Here is a 13772-nt window from a genome sequence, read left to right on the forward strand (position 1 = left end):
TCCAGGATGGCCAGGGCTATACAGAGAAACCAAAAAAAAAATATTTAAAAAAAAAGGAAAGGGAGAAAAAGAATTAAGGGCTGGAGAGATGGTTCAGAGGTTAAGGGCTCTTCTAGAGGAATTGAATTTGGTTCTCAGTACCGTTATCCAGTAGCCTTATAACTCAAGCTCCAGAGGGTCAGATACGCTCTTCTGGCCTCCTCTGGAACCTGCATGCATGTGACACAAAATAAAATAAAACAGCTGGGCATGGTGGCCTGCAGATGAGGATGGATCTCTGTGAGTTCAGGACCAGCCTGAACTACATAGCAAGGTTGACCCCATCCCTAACAGTTTACCTCATCCCAAATCACTGTGTTTTACTTTGGCCATTCATGAGCCAGTGAGGTGGTTCTGTAGGAGTCAGTTCTTTTATTCTACCTGTGGGTTTCAAGAATCAAACTGAGGTTATCAGGCTTGGCAGTAGGTGCTAGAGAAGGAGCTGGCAGAGACCACATCTTCTGATGTTCTCTGAAACCGGAGCCCCTCCTCTTCCTTATAATGGGTCATGTCTGCACACCTAGAGCCATGCCCATAGGATGTAGCCACCACCACAAGTTCACTGGCAAAGCAAGATGCCACTACATGAAGGGATTAATGCTTACGGAAAAAATTTAAAGACCGTTTCCTGAGTGTAGTGGGGCACACCTGTTCCCTCACCGAGGAGGATGAGGCAGGAGGTTTCCTTCAAGTTTGAGGCCAGCCTAGGCTCCATAGTGATATCAAGGCCAATTTGAATCCCGTCTCCATCAAACAAAAATAGTCCCTCTGGCAAGTCAGTATTATCTGATAGTTTTGCCTGAATAGGAAAAGTTTCACAGCAACTTCCACATCTGAGAAATCTTACTCTCTTCCTGTGAGACTGAAGCCAGAGCCTCCTGCATGCTAAGCCCATGCACTGCCACTGAGCCTCCTGCATGCTAAGCCCATGCACTGCCACTGAGCTGCACCTAGTTCCTATCATCGCCAAGGCCAATTGACAGATTCACCAGTCTCAGTTTATATGCAAAGGAAGTTCATGTGGTATTACACAGCCCCAGGCAACTGAACGGGGCTTTGACCCCAAGCTTGTCTCATACCAAAGCCATGATGCTCTTAACCAGCTAGATTTTTTTTTTTGAAGGCTACCTAATATCATCTAAAACTTCAGGTTGCCTAGTTCCTGCCCAGGCCCCCTTAATCAAATTGCGGTGGAGACAGGCATCTCCCTTCCCTACAAGATCTCCAGGTTACTTTTTGATCGATTTATTTAAAATTGTTGTTTAAATTCTGAAATCTTTCATATATCAGAGTTTAAAACTACATGCTCCACGGGCTGGAGAGGTAGCTCAACTGGGAAATTGCCTACTGTGCAAGAATGAGAAAACCTGCATTTGATATCCACGATTCACATAAAAAGCTGATTGCTGGGCCTGGAGAGATGGCTCAGCAGTTAAAAACCTGACTGCTTTCCCAGAGGACCAGGGATCAATTCCCTGCAGCCACATGGCAACTCACAATTGTCTGTAACGCTAGTCCCAGAGAAGTATGGTGCCCTCTTTTGGCCTTTTAGTGCACTGCATGCACATAGTGTACAAACATGGATGCGGACAAAATGCTCCCACACCTAAAATAAAATAATGGGTAAAGATGTTTTTAATGTAAAAAGAAAAGCAAAGAAAATCTGAATGCAGTGGATTGGGCTTGCAATTCCAGCTCTGGGGAGGTGGAGACAAGAAAATTCTTGGGGCTCTCTGGCTAGTTAGCGTCTGAGGAACAACACCCATAGGTTTATCTCTGGCCTCACACACATGTGAGTATGAGGCACATGTGCACTTACACATCATACATGCAGCTTGAAAAGTAATAATGGAATAATACATTTGAACCCACTACCCAGACGGGCATATTGTACACTCACAGCAGTCCCTTCCCCCATCACAGGAAATGCCTGTCCTGAACTTGGGGTCATCTCCTTGCTCTTCTTTAGTTTTACCATTCCCAAGAATATCCCTAAACAATATAGCTTTGTTTCAAGAGACTAAAACAAGCCCTGATTAGCCCTATCCAGAAGGGACTGTAAAGTCCCATGCGTGGTTGGAGCTTCCCGCTCACCCCTGCACATTCTAGGAAGCCCATTCCTCTCTCTCCCACAAGCCTTGCCCACTCACAGAGTCTCTTAGCAAAGGAAAGGTGACTAAAGTTCAGTTCTGCATTATTGGTGGCTGCTGTAGCTTCCTCCCCTGAAGGTGCCAGTTGCCCAAGTCCCTGCCTGTCGTGGAGGTTCTTTCCCACCAGCCTGGTCCCACAGCCGCCTTGCCCCAAATAAGCACACAAAGACTTATCTTGATTATAAAACTGTAGGCCAATGATTAGGGCTTCTTATTGGATAGCTCTATCTTAATTATTAACCCATTGCTATTAATGCATGCATTTCCACATGATCTTGGCTTATCAGAGAATGCCTGCACCTGTTTCTCCTTTGACTGGCTACATGGCGACTGTCCTGGCAGGGCTCCCTCTGCCTATCTTTCCCAGAATTCTCCTTATCTCTTAGTCCCCCCCTATCTTCCTGCCTTATTGACCAACAGTGTTTTATTCATCAACCAATAAGAGAAACATATATACAGAAGGACATCCCCCATCACCTGCCTAAGCACTCAGTTTTTGACCATACTTGGTCACAAATCCAGCTTGTGGCAGACATGTCATCACCCCTCACCTACAATGTATAATACTTTCCTATCTTAACCTGGGCATACAACGTCTTTGGCATCATTCTATGAGGCTAGTGAACCTACCAGGGAATTGCTTTGCTTAATATACTTGTTGTTATACTTTTCAATTTGGCTTGATCTGGCTTACTGCATTGGTGGAGAAACTTATTATGGGGTGGGCATGCGACAGAAACCTATTACCTTTTATATGAGGGTCACCAGGGGGATTTAAGCTGAATGTCTCAGGGACAGAGCATGGATTCAGCTTCCCTGAGAAGATCCCAGCCTGAGAAATCAGTGGTCTTGGGAAGATACCTTACCATTGTGAGAAATTTCCAGGCAGGGCTATAGTTTGACCATCTGGCAAAAATATGCTCTCAGAAGGAGGATGCTCTGGGTAATGAGTATGATGCTTGTGTGGCCCAGGTATTAGGGTGGGGGATGGGGCTCTGGGTGTCCAGATGCATGGTGGTGCCCAGCGCACTAGGTGGCCCGGCTTCAATCTGCTCCCCTCACTTACTATTCAAATGTCCTTTTCTTTCTTTGCTTTGTTTTCTCTCCAGATCATTTGTCCCCTTGCCTCTGGAAGGACATCTTGATGGTTGCCAGGTTTGGGCTATGATGAATAAAGCCTCTGTGAACGTCCCTATGCTGCTTTTCACGTGGACACTGCTTTCAACTCATTTGCACAGATGCCTTTTCTTTTAAACATATTTTTCTTGTTTTCTCAAGCCTCTCTGTCATTCTTGATTTTTTTTAAGTGCATCAATCGACCTTTAATGTCCAAAGGAGGCGTGGATGCAGAGCATAGATGTGGCAGGGTCTCAGTCCCTGCTCCAGAAATGAGAGATGAACAAAAACTAGACACTTCCAACTGGCCAGTCTTGGAGGGCAGGGAGAAACACAGATCTGGACATTCGTAAGAAAAATAAAACCTAAAATAATTCAGTCTTTACCCAATGAAAGGTTTGAACAGGGAACTCAGTCACCACCAGTTCCCACCCTCCCCTGCCAACACTTAAGAAATAAAAAAGCTCAATACACACAAAGGGCTTGGGAGGAAGGGGCATTCTCCTGCTTTCCCCCACCCCCAAAAATAGACTGGGGCAAAAAAGCTAAATTTCCCCACCCCTTACAGTGTCAACCCTACTGCATGTTCTGAATGTGATTCATTAGAACCAGCAGCTCAATTGGCAATGGCAACCCCCCACCCACCCTAACCATGTCCACAACAGCCGAGTTTTCCCTCGCACCGTCTCTGGTAGGTCCTCCCACTCACAATCCTTCTCCACCTGACTCCCAGAGCTTCATTACTGTACTTCAGACCTGTTCCAAGGAGGCCCTCTCTGCCCTCCTTTCTTACATTCCTATGTCCCACTAGAGGCTGGGACCAGCCACAAGTTGCTCCCTGCCCACAGATCCAACTCCAGGGCAAATGGCAGCATGGCCATCTTGTCCTGGGTGACCTTCCAAAAACCTTCCCAGAAACAGACAGCCATGGGGCAAATCAGGGTGTCCAAGCTAGAAGGCTGAGGGAGGGGATGGTGTGACACCAACCTGTCCTCACCCCTCAACAGGTAACATGAAAGCCCACTTAGAACTAACTGTTCCCCCACCTCCCCATATACCCTAGATTCCACTTATCCTGCCCCTTCCCTCCCTTCTACCCCAGACCCACCCCACACACAGAGATGAGCACCATTCTTGATTTATTTTAAAAATATTTCTCCACTTTTCTCTTAAATCTTTTTATTAAGTTTGCGATTTCTTCCTGTGTGTTAAAAAAGCTTTAGTTTATTAGTGTGTGTTCGCGACGTGTGTGTGTGTGTGTGTGTGTGTGTGTGTGTGTGTGTGTGTGTATACACACATGCTGCAGTGACTGCCTGTAGGTCATGGGATATGTTTCAGGACTTGGCTCTCCTCTTCCAACATAGGTATGGAGATTGAAATCGAGCCCAAGGCTCTTACCTGCTAAGCCATTTCACCAGCCCTCTTTAATTTCCAGAATTTTTCTTTCGTCCCCCCCCCCCTCTCTTGTTTTTTTGTGATAGAGTCTCTCACTGTGTTGCTCAGTTTGGTCTCAAGCAATCCTCCTGCCTTAGCTGCTGAAGCAGCTGGGACTATGGTATAAACCATCACACCCTGCTTAGAGTTTTGTTTCTTTGTTGATTTGTTTGCCAGTTTTTTCTTTTTCTCCTCCCCCCCTCAGGCATCCTGCTCCTATTACTTTTGAGCAAAAATGTTCTCTTGCCTCTAATAATATTTTCTCTCTTTTTACTCTTGCTGATTATCCCTAAGGGTTTGTTGATTCGTCAATCAATTTGGAGACAGTTTACTGCTGTGAAGCTCAGGTTAGCCTTGTACCCTCAATTCTATTGTCTCGGCCTCCTGACCGCTGAGATTACAGATATGCTACAATACCTGACCCAGGCTCTTTCTCTATTTTCCTCTTTTTTTCTTCTTTCTGTCTTCTGCATCAGAACTTCTCAGAGGCTGCTGGAAAAGCACTGCCTGGAGCCCCTGGTCTTGGAAGTTTTGTTGTCCTGACTGAGATGGGAGCAATATTCTTCCCAGAATGATTGTTGTGTCTTCCAGTCCCAGGCCGGGCACTGTTCCTGAATGCTCCAGGATAGGACTGTAGCCCTCACAGTGCGCCCACATGTCCTCGCCTGACAGCATCTTGCATTCCTGCCCTTCTGCCCGTGTGCCTCTCCTTCCTGTTTAGGTTGGACAGTAGGCTGGCTCTGGCCTCCAGAACAGTGGCTGACCTTGGCTGTCCTCACCTGCTGGGCAGACACAAATTGAGGCTAACATCCTTGGAATCAGAAGAGAAATCAAAGTCCATTTGTGGAAGCACTCAGTAGACAGGAAGGCCTCTGGCCAAGGCCAAAACATCTCTCCATTGTTTTGCAGCTCCAAACAGGAAGGGAAGGGAGGGCGAGCTTGTGCAAAGTCCTGAGGGCAAGGGAAGCCAAAGTGGATGTGTGAGTGGGGCAAGCCATCTCACATTAAGAAGGGGACACAGTCTCTCTTAATAAGCCATGTAGAAAGGCCTGTGTCCTGATATGCGTGACTAACCTCTTCATCTTTGGTCCTCTGAAACCGTTTCACAACCTCATTTATTCCCCCCTCTTGTTTTTAAAGGCAGGGTCTCATGTTGTCCAGGATGGCTTTGAACTTCCTGTGTAGCCAAGGGAGACCTTGACCTTTTGATCTTCTTGTGCTAGGATTACAAACACAGCATGCACCACCACTCCTGACTTAGTGTAAGACTTTCAATCCTGTGTCCAAGAATGGGTGTGTGTGTAAAACCAAATTAGAGTTGACTTCACACAGAGAAAGAGGGATGAATAAGAATGGCAATTGTATCCCCGCCACCGTGTGCATGGTGTGTGTGTGTGTGTGTGTGTGTGTGCATGGTGTGTGTGTGTGTGTGCATGGTGTGTGTGTGTGTGTGTGTGTGTGTGTTGGGGACAAGGTCACAGCCTATGTGCCCCCAGTTGACCTCAAACTTTTGAAAATCCTGCCTCTGCTTCCTGACTGCTGAGATTATAGGCAGACATTACACCTAGCTATCCCAGTTTGGGTGACGACTCCAAAGCCCAGAGTTGCAGCCATTATGCCACCCTGCCTACACAGAGGCGTTCATTTGTCTTTGAATGGCCACTCAAAACAAGGCCTTATGAATAACTTAAATATATGGCCAGGCGTGGCAGGTTTGGGCAGACTGACTGACCCAGGTAGACTGCCTTAAATGACTAATTTCACAAACACATCGCACACCCGTTTGTGTCACATCTGCTGTTGTCCCATTGCCCAAAGAGAGTCACCTAGTCCAGATCTTAGCTTGTGACAGTGGGAGCTGTGACCCTCTCTGAATGTTGGGCGGCAGAATATTTGGTGGCAGTAAAAGGTTTCTGAATGCACAACAACCAAAACCAAATTCAGAATAAAATGTATAATTATTTTAAGGCCTTTCAGTTTGTGCTTCTGAGTACTTCAAGGGATCGACTTCACTGCAAACTCAGTTTTTTCTTCTTTCTTTTGTTTTGTTTGTTTTTCGAGACAGGGTTTCTCTGTAGCTTTGGAGGCTGTCCTGGAACTCGCTCTTGTAGATCAAGCTGGTCTTGAACTCACAGAGATCCACCTGCCTCTGCTTCCCGAGTGCTGGGATTAAAGGCATGTGCCACCACTGCCCGGTTTGCAAACTCAGTTTTAAACACAAACATGTATCATGCCATGTGACACCAAGGAATGTTGCTCTTTGTGGTTGGGTAGAACACTGTTATTTTATTATATCAAATAAACTTCCATCAATTAGAAAAAAATCTATATCCAGCTGTAATTTCTAAAATGTTCAGTATAGATTCATTTTGAAAACATTTTTTTCTAATCTAATTAACTCCTGTTCAATAAAAACATAATGTGAGCCCAGTCTACAAGGGCTAGTTCCAGGACAACCTCCAAAGCCACAGAGAAACCCTATCTTGAAAACAAAAACAAAAACCATAACTTGAAGGAAGCTCTTTTAGCTGGCTGACCTTGAACTCAGTGTCTGGTTGGGATGGCCATGAACTTCTGATCCTTCCAAGTGCTGGAATTACAGTTGTTTGCCACCATATCCAGTTAACATGGTCCTGGGACTGAACTCAGGGCTTCTTCACACATGCTAGGCAAGCACTCTGCCAACTGAGCTATATCCGAAGTCCTGAATATGGTTTTAAAAAATATATTCCTAGCTGGGAGGTGGTGGCGCAAGCCTTTAATCCCAGCACTCAGGAAGCAAAGGCAGGCAGGTCTCTGTGAGTTTGAGGCCAGCCAGGTCTTTAGAGGGAGTTCCAGGGCTACACAAAACAAAAAACAAGAAGAATTTATGAGGCTCACTCCGGGACTATATAATGTGGACACACGTTAGTTCTTTGGTTGGGTTCGATTCAGTATCTTTCTGTACTAAAACAAACAGAAACAAAGAACCCAAATAGATTTCTGTGTCTCAGAAAGTATTTTAGTTCCTGGAATTTTAAATCTTTTTTTTTGCTGTTAAAACATCATGTAGTGGGAGGATGCAGAGAACTCTTTAGTGTTGGCTTTATCAAGATCCTTGAATATCTCTATTCTTCTAGAATCACTTCCAAAAGAAAATGGGAACACATTAGTTATATGAATGCCATGAGATTATGGGTGATGAGCGGTAGCTATGTATGTATGTATGTATATGTGTGTGTGTGTATGTATGTACATATGTGTGTATGTATGTGTGTATGTGTGTATGTATGTATGTATGTGTGTGTATGTGTGTGTATGTGTGTATGTATGTGTGTATGTATGTGTGTATGTGTGTATGTATGTACGTTAGTACGAACGTAGAGTCAGGGTCTTGCTTTCAGCTGGTCTGTAATTCACGCTCTTCCTGCCTCAGCCTCGTGAGTTCTGGGATTACAGGTGTGCTTCCGCAAGCCTGGGTGGCACTTTCTTATGCTCATAGATGTTGTCACATGGGTAATTGAGCTCTCCCAGCCTTGGAGTCTGATGAAGTCCTTCAAGTATGGGGCTGTGATGGGTGGGCCTCAGGGGTTGATCATGCTCCTACCATGCTCAAGGCCTTGAGTTTGAGCCCCAGGAATGAAAAAAAGAAAAAAGAATTCGAGTAGTACATTAAGTAGTAGAGAAATAATCTTAGGCACTGAAGCGCCATCTCTTCCTATGATCAGTGATTCCCTGGGAGCTTGACTGCTTCCAGAATAGGAAAGTTTAGTGACCTCATTGCTTCCCTGCTGTTTTAGGTGAGGGGGCGAGGGTGGGTCCTAAGTTCTACACTGTCACCTTGTGGATATGATGGGAATTGCATCCTCGTCTGAGAGGCAAAACCTGAACTTGAATGGGCTCTTCTGAGCTTTTTAGCTCACCTAGCTCCACATCTGCCGAGTCCTTTCCACCTGAGCATCCCAGGGTGTAATACAGGCTCTGACTTCTCTTCAGTCATTCAGTGTCACCTCTTCAGTCCATTAGAGGATACTCTTAGAGTTTACAGCCCGGTGGAGGAGACAGCCTGGAGAAATAACTAGATATATTAATAAATTATGAGACAGTAATGGGTGCGGGAGGCAGGGGAATTTTACTGGGAAAGCTAAGAAGGTCAGGGTTACCCAGATGAGAAAAGTTTCAAGTTGGCACCTGAAGGATGAGAAGGAGGCGTTAAGGAAAGAACACAGGCAAAAGTCGTGAGGTAGGAAAGAACTTGTTAGTTGAGTGGGGAGGACTGGGGGGTGGGGGAACTAGGTTGGAAAGAGCTACATGCATACAGCTCAGGGTGTTAGCACACGGTAAGGACCCTGGTTTCGTTTTGAGTCTATCGGGAAGGCAGTGGAAATTCTAATTGCATTTTTTCAAATGTTTTTAAGAAAATGTTTTTAGGCAGAGTCTCACTATATAGACCAGGGTGGCCTGGAGCTCACAGACATCCATCTGCCTCTGCCATCCATAGCTGTGTGCCCCTTACTTGGTTGAGTCTCTGTTTGACGGAGATAACCAGTGCTGCTGCATGGAGAATGGACTGACATGGGCAGCGGGGATGGTGGGAGATCAGTTGCGGTCCTAGTACAGGAGCTGTGAATAGGATACCAGCAAGAGAGATGGATGGCTGTAGGCTGCTGGTGTCTATATAGTTCAGGAGCCATGTGCAGCCGTGGAGAACTTGAAATAGGAAAGTGTAAAAACTCCATATCAGGCTGAAGGCTTGATTCAGCAACACTAGACAGTGAGAGATCGCCCAGGAATGGTTATTTCTATTTTACCTTTATTTTTTGTTTTATTTTGTTTGTTTTTTGAGACAGGGTCTCTCTACATATCTCTGGAACTCACTCTGTAGACCAGGCTGGCCTCAAATTTAAAGAGATCTGCCTGCCTCTTGCTTATGCCACAAGAGTGCTGGAATTAAAGGCATGTGGCCATGTAGCTGAGGATGGCCTGAACTTCTGGCCCCCTGCCTCCCTTCCTGAGTGCTGTGATTTTAGACTTGTGTCACCAAGCCTAAGAATGAGCTGCTGGGTCTCAAACCCAAGGCTTCAAGCCTGTGCTAGGCAAGGATCTGACACCTGAGCCACATCCTCAGCCAGAAAGCTTCCTTCTATTGTATCTATCTTTTTTGTTTGTTTGTTTGAATGAGGGTCTTATAATGCATCTAAAGCCAACTTGAAATCATGACTCTCTTTCCCTGAGTACTGGGATCACAACTGTGTACCTATGCCTAGTTCTTATTATGTTTTTTTTTTAAATTTCCCTCTAGATACAGAGTTTCTCTGTGTAGCCCTGACTGCCTTGCAACTCACTCTGTAGACTAGGCTGGCCTTGAACTCAGAGATCCACCTGCCTCTGCCTTCCATGTGCTGGGACTAAAGGCATGCACCATCACTGTTTTTTATTGGGCAGGAGTTACCAGATTAGAGAAAATGCTTTCAAAATGAATGTATACTGAACATTTTAGAAATTTCTAGCTAGGTATAGATTTTTTTCTAATTAACAGAAGAAGTTTACTTGATATAACAAAACAATAGTGTTCTACTCAACCACAAAAAGCAGAAAAAATGAAAAAAATGAGTGTGCAAAAACAAAACCCAAGATGCCTAAATATGTTATTACATATTTACTTGTGTGCTTCCTGTAGATACATATGTATACGGCACTTGTGTGGAGGTGAGGATTTCAGTTTTTTCACTTTGCACATCCTGGGGATTGAATTTAGGCTGTCAGACTTAGTATTCATATTGTCAGTCTGTCCCCCCCCAAAAAAAAAGAAAAACAAAAAACAACCTCAAAATACTTAATGTGACAAATATACATATTCCTGAAATAATACTTTGAAATTCCTTAGTTCTTTTTTGGAAACTTGTTTTGATTTATTTTTAGTTTATGTGCATGTGTGTTTCATTTGTGTGTATATCTGTGTACCATGTCCATGCAGTGCCCATAAAGACTATCATCTCCTCTGGAACTGGATAGGTTTGTGAGCCACCCTGTGGGTCCAGGGAGTCAAACCACGTTTCTCTGGAAGAGGAGTCAAGGAATATTATTTTAAGTGGGCAAAGATGTGTTACATTTGCTTATGTTGTCTTTGTTAATGATGTAAAGTTATGTTACATTTGTTTATGCTGCCTTTGTTTAACTGTGTAAAGATGTGTTGCTGTTTTACTTTGCCTGCCTAAGGCACCTGATTGGTCTACTAAAAAGCTGAATGGCCAATGGCTAGGAAGCAGAGGGTTAGGCAGGGCTGATGGGCATAGAGAATAAATGAGAGAGAAGAGAAACAAGAGAGAAAGAGAGGGACAAAGCTGGGGCCAGAAGCCAGGCAGCTTGCCTGCCAGTCAGACACTGGAAGAAGTAGGAAAGTAAGAAAGAAAGAAAGAAAGAAAGAAAGAAAGAAAGAAAGAAAGAAAGAAAGAAAGGTAAAAAGCCCTGAGGCAAAAAGAAGATGAAGAGAAACAGGTTAATTTAAGTTAAAGAAATAAAAGCTAGCCAGAGATGAGCACAGTCTAAGGCCAAGCGTTCATAATTAATAAGAAGTCTCCATGTCCTGATTTGGGAGCTGGTTGGTGACCCAAAAGAAAAAGCCTGGTACAGGGCTCCTAATCGCTGAGCCATCTCCCGGGTTCTTGAGAACTGTATAAAACAGAAGGTTTCTAGCAGCAGCAGAGCTCCTAAAACCAAATCCATTGTTTTGAGAAATGAATGGGCAACTGGAAATGATGTCTCATGCCTTTAATCGCAGCATGCAGGGAGCAGAGACAGGCGAGTTCGAGGCCAGCTTGGTCTACAGAGTGAGTTACAAGACAGCCAGTGCTGCATAATGAGACCCTGTTTCAAAGATGGAGGGGACGGGGATGGACAGATGATGGACCACATATGAGGCATCTTCTACTGACAATGCATGCTTTCTTTCTCTGTTTGCAGTCTGCTAGAAATACCAACCCAGGGGCCAGGATATTTCAGTTTAAGATTTTTGTTTATTTTTCTTCTTCCTTTTCTTTTTTGAGGGCATTTCAGTTTAATATCAGTTACCCAGCATTAGCATAAACTCCGACAACTTTGGGTCAGGTTCTGTTTTCTTTGGAGCTGGCAAAGTGACCACCAGACAACAGGTCATTATTCTGAATGGAGAGCTTTGTACCAAGAAGTCACATCCCTTCTAGCTATAATTTGCTATGTATCTAATGATTTTTTTCATGTAATGATTATTGATGAGTCTCAGAGAACTTCAGCCACATGTTGGACTCTCCTCTTCTTCACCTGAGACAGGGTCATGAGATTCAGGGTTGCACCGAACTTCCTCTTGAAGGGAAGAGGCAAAAGCACCTTGTCCTAAGTGCTGCCATTTTGACTTCAGACTCCATTTCACCTGTACAGTTAAACAAAGTTCAGGTTCCCAAGTCCTAGGGGAGCTGAGATCCTTGTGATAGCCGACCCACCTCCTACCTAAGCCATAGAAATAATAGTTATGCATCTTTAGTTCTTTAGAAACATTGTAGCTGTTCCTAACTACAGAAGGAACAGATCAATCTGATTGGCTGGACTGAAAGTCTTGCATAGCATGTACAATGGTTAACAATGATGGAGCGTTCAAGGAGCCCCTGATCTTTAAATTGTGATTGTAACTATAACTTGGCAACAAATGCTTGTGACTTTTGTGCTTAAATACTTGCTTCAACTGGTATTTGGTGTCCTGATGGATCAAACCCCTCCCCTTTCCCCTTCCTTTGTGCTGTCCTGCACTAAATCTTGCCTTGAGGTGACTAATGTCTTGTGTCTGCTTTTGGTTGTTTCAGAGCCTTAGACGACAACATCTGTAGTGGAGAGCATCTTGAATACCCCTGGTCCTCCTGCTTCTACTCAGCAGTAGCCGGGGTTCTTGCAGTGTACCGCCACACCCAGCAGGTTTACTTACCTTTGTGAAACTAACTGGTGAATGCTTCTTGGGGTCTTCCTGATGTTTATTTCCCCAAGCCTTGTGCAGGAAGAGGTGTGTTATGGGTGCATTAGATGCTGTGATGCAATATTTGAGAGCATCAGTTTTTTGTTGTTGTTATTGTGTTTGTTTGCTTTTGTTTTTGTTTTTCCAGACAGGATTTCTCTGTGTTATAGCTCTGGCTGTCCTAGAACTTGCTCTGTAGACCAGGCTGGCCTCTAACTCACAGAGATCCACCTGCCTCTGCCTCCCAAGTGCCAGGATTAAATCATGATTTACCACTGCAGGGCTTTGAGAGGATCAATTTTGAAAGACAAAAGTGCCTTCAATCCCAGGACTCTGGAGGCAGAGGCAGTCGGATACTGTGAGTTCGAGCCCAGCCTGGTCTACAAGAGCTACTTCAGGACAGCCTCCAAAGCCACAGAGAAACCCTGTCTCGAAAAACCTAAAAAGAAAATTATTTAAATTTTTTAGATAAGTAATTACATTTTCCCCTTTCCCTTTTCTCCTCCACATCCTCCTCTGTACCCTCTCACCTTGCTCTCTTCCCAAGCCATGGCTTCTTTTCCTTACAGGTGAATGTTTTGCCTGAATGCATGCATATGTAGCATGTGTATGCTACCAGGAATTGAAGCTGGATCCTTCTTCCCAAGGACAGCAGGTACTCTTAGTTACTGAGACATTGCTCCAGCCTTGAGAAAGATTTCTTTTAGCCGGGCATTGGTGGCACACGCCTTTAATCCCAGCACTCAGGAGGCAGAGGCAGTCGGATCTCTGTGAGTTCGAAACCAGCCTGGACTACCAAGTGAGTTCCAGGACAGCCTCCAAAGCCACAGAGAAACCCTGTCTCAAAAAACCAAAAACAAAAAAAAAAAGAGAAAGATTTCTTTTACCTCACACTGTAGGGCAGTGGTTCTCAACCTGTGAGTTGCGACCCCTTTGGGGGTCAAACGACTCTTTCACAGGGATCTCATATTAGATATCCCACATATCAGATATTTGTCTTATGATCTATAGCAGTAGCAAAATTACAGTTATGCAGTAGCAACAAAATCATTTTATGGTTGGGGGTCACCACA

Source organism: Mesocricetus auratus, unplaced genomic scaffold, assembly GCF_017639785.1.
Source record: "Mesocricetus auratus isolate SY011 unplaced genomic scaffold, BCM_Maur_2.0 Super-Scaffold_100007, whole genome shotgun sequence".
NCBI lineage: Eukaryota > Metazoa > Chordata > Mammalia > Rodentia > Cricetidae > Mesocricetus > Mesocricetus auratus.